General features: G+C 37.1%; 1 non-coding gene across 1 annotated transcript; it reads right to left on the bottom strand.

The window, feature by feature from the left end:
- Positions 1-238: 238 nt before the first annotated feature.
- Positions 239-344, bottom strand: LOC111814176. Its single transcript, XR_002819221.1, has one exon. It is a non-coding gene; the product is annotated as a U6 spliceosomal RNA (small nuclear RNA).
- Positions 345-3,791: the final 3,447 nt, after the last annotated feature.

The following is a 3,791-nucleotide window of genomic DNA, read 5'->3' as shown; positions in this document are numbered from 1 at the left end:
ATAAATTGCTTATGATGGGTAGCTTTATTGCTAGTATCAAGAACCTTTAGGAAATGGCTACTTCCCAGAGATGTCTTCCAAGTTTAGCTGGCTTTTGGCTTTTGAGTCCATTGCAAGATAATTCTTCTTCAGTTTGTTTAGTATGAGAACCTGCTGCCGATTTGGCCTAGACGCTGCTTCTCTAGCAATGACCTCTAGTATTGATTATGACCCTCTGTCTATCTCAGGTTTGGCATACAAGGAAGAACAACTCCTCACAACTTTGCAGTCCACACTCGCACATGAGGCATGCCAATATTCTCTGCATCATTCCAATTTAATATATGTGCTGCCCAAATGAGCACAGCTCTCATATTTTATAGTCAACATTATTTAGTGTGTGCAATATGAAAGTTCAAATAAGGATTATCGTACAATCAGAAATTTTTTAAAAAGATAGTGATTTGGGTGTGTTAGTGAGAAGACCAGGCATGCATAGTAATTAGGAAGACAGAGTTTATCTTATACACTCATTTAAGATTTGTAACTGAACCAAATTGGCAGAGAACCAGAGTCTTGTTTGGATCTTCAGACAAAAAGAAAAACCTCTACTGTGGCAAAATCGGGTTTCTTTATCCCTGTCTTTACATCTTTCCCACCTGGGCCACTAGTCATCCAACAAAAGACTTGAGAGGGACCGAAGCAACCCAACAAATATACAGGATTTCCAAAGGCACACTGCATGTGGGGAACATCATCTCCATATAATCACAGAATGTTAACAAGTCAGTAATTTTTTGATACTGTGCAGGAAATGAATACAAATATTTCCAGAAATTATCTTATATGTCATCTCACTTAACTCATATGTAATATAGAGTGAACAAAGGAAACAGTTTTTCAACAAGGCAGTGCTTCTGAGTGATATCCTTGATGAGTCATTTTAGTGGATCTTCATTAACTAGCTACAAAGCCAAAATTTCTAAGCCTAATCTTGACCCTATAGAAACGACTTTGTCTCAATTCATCTGAGGTGGGAGTTGTAAACAGCTGGAGTTGTGGGCAGCCACTGGCCTAAAGAATTGCATAGTTTATGTGTTGTGTTTGGGGGAAGAAGAGTGACAGGCAGGAGATTTGATAATCAGAAAAATGTGCTACATAGCAAAGCATTTTACTGGTAGCCAGTCTCATCTTCTTCATCTTCTCCTCTAGTACATTAGACTATATTTTCTGGCCCGTTTGCAATTAAGTGGGTCTATGTAGCTGAGACCTCAGCAATGGAGTATTGCACAAGTAAGTGTACCTCTAGCACTCTTTGAGCCATCTTCTGTGAAATTTTCTTCCCTTGCCCACCACTTGTATGTAAAACAATCCAGTGGCCCTAAGAGATGATGAGAACACTTGACAGGATGAGTACATGGTGTCAAATTCAGTAACCTTTTTTATGTTAAATCACAAATTCTGGAGCCAGTGTTAAGTATTCCTGACAAGGTATAAATAACTGTATCCTATCTATAATGTTAGTGTCTTAGTTACTCTCCTCTCACTGCTGGGACAAATACTCAAACTGAAGGAATGAATGGTTTATTTAGTGTACAGTTACTGGAGGTTTCATAGTTTAAAACAGGCTGAATGATGTAGGAAGACCTCGGAGCCTTATTTGCTCAGGAGCGAGGGTCAGTGCCCCTGTTTTCTTCAAACATCTTTTCTCTGCCAGAGGTGGCCTCAGTCGCAGACACCATCACCCTGTGCTACAGGGTCTGTAGAAGAATCTGGGGCACTGCTGTGTCCAAGATGACCAGCTTCACACCTCTCAGAGGCTGAAGGCCTGGGGACATTCACACCTCTCTGCACACCCCCCAAGCCACTTACTGTTCCTGGAGCCAAGCCAGCACCATGACTTACAGGAGGTTTTGGAGGGACAACTAGACACAAACCACAACAGTTAGTAACATAAAATTTACACTCCAGGGATCTTGAGAGGAGTAACACATCAAAATCCTTGCAGAGTCTGGGCCATTGTTACATTTAATACATGTAGTTATCTTCACCCTTAACTGGGCAAATCAATTCATCACAACTGCGGGACTTTTTTGCTTTTGGATTTTTGACAATAGTGCCTTTATGCAGTGAACATTTTGGCATTTTATAATGAGTGTAAGTTGTTTTAAATTATTACAGACACATAAATGCTCTTGTGGTTTATTCTTAAATGAGGAGAAGCTGAAGCATTTTTAGTGCTGAAAAAGTTCACCAATGCTACAATTTCTCCTGATTCCAGAAACTACAAACACTGTTCTTGTATAGGGAAAGAAAAACAAGCCATCCAATCTGTTGACTATAAGAAAACCTTTCTTTTGTCTATGTTTATTTCAATGTGAATTGATTTTATTTTGAAAAACATACATCTATTCACATTAACCATCACAGGACTGAAACACAGAGTGTAAGCTGAAACTATAGTTTCACATCTGCAGCCAGAAAATGATTGAGATCCATTTTGGAGTCCTGTGTTCTTTTGTAAGAACTCTTTTTTTCTTAATTGTTCCAACAAAGACACATTGATAAAATTTCTAGGCTCTATAAAATTCATTAGCATAAAAAACACAGTCGGGTAGCCCAATCATTCTTCAGGAAAATCATCAGTAGCTTTGACAAAATAATTATATAGGAACTCACACTATTTATTAAATTTTCCATTCATGTTCTACATATTCTGATAAACAACATAGCAAAGGACTGGTATATAAGATTTTGTTTTACAAATCACTCATTTGCTAGATGCTTGTTATGTATGGAGTACTTGCTAGTGGCTATGTGATATACACCTCAACAAAAGCATGTGAACATAGGAAATATTGAAGTTCTAGATCTCACTGGATTGTTTTCTTCTCAAATTTTTCCACAAGTTCCCTACTGTTTATTAAAGTAGTTTAGAAATTTGTTTTTCTCATATTGAAAGCCTTATACTTCAAGCCTTACGCAATCATTGTGAATAAACTCAATTCAGCATTGGTACCCCAAATTTTCCTATATCCATGATTTTTTGTCACATCATGTCCCTTGCCTGAATGTCCTACCAATTCTGTGCATACTTATGGAAATCCTATCCATCCTTGAATGTTCTCCAATGTTACTGATTTCATACAGCCTTCTCTGATATTCTTCTCAAAAGACTTGAAAGAGATATATTATTTCTTTCTGTACCCATGTGTGTGTGAACTTTTTGGTTATTACATATCCTCATCAATTTATCCTTTGTATATTTTCTTAGGTGCTCCAGGATTAACCAGCTGTCTTACTTTTTATCCCTCACAGTGTCTTACACGATTTCTCATATATAAACTTCATGCTTCTTGAATATTTTACATGAAAAATTTGAAATCTTACAACAATAAAAGTAAATCACTTTTTAAATGTGGAAAGAACTTGAATAGATATTTCCTACACAGAACTCATACATATGGTTCATAAGCACATGAATAGACTCAACATCAACAATCATTATGAGAATGTAAATCAAAAGCCCCATGAGCTGTCAGTTCAGACCCACTAAGATAGTGATTAACAGAAATGCTATGAAATAAAATAAAATAAGTGTCAGCAAGGATGTGGAGAAATTAGAACACATGAGCAATGTTTTTATGTTTGAAATTGGTACAACTGCTGTGGGAAACACTGTGACAGTTTCTAAAAAAATGGAAATCAGCATGTTCATGTGATCCAGAAATTCCACCCCTAAGTATAAGTCTTAGTTGTTCTACTGTTGTTGCTGGGACAAATACCTGACACTCAAGCTTAGGGAAGGAAAG

This window comes from Octodon degus, unplaced genomic scaffold (genome assembly GCF_000260255.1).
Source record: "Octodon degus isolate 3935 unplaced genomic scaffold, OctDeg1.0 scaffold00278, whole genome shotgun sequence".
Taxonomy (NCBI): Eukaryota; Metazoa; Chordata; class Mammalia; order Rodentia; family Octodontidae; genus Octodon; species Octodon degus.
Note: the sequence above shows the minus strand (reverse complement) of the source record. Positions and strands in the feature narration are given on the sequence as shown.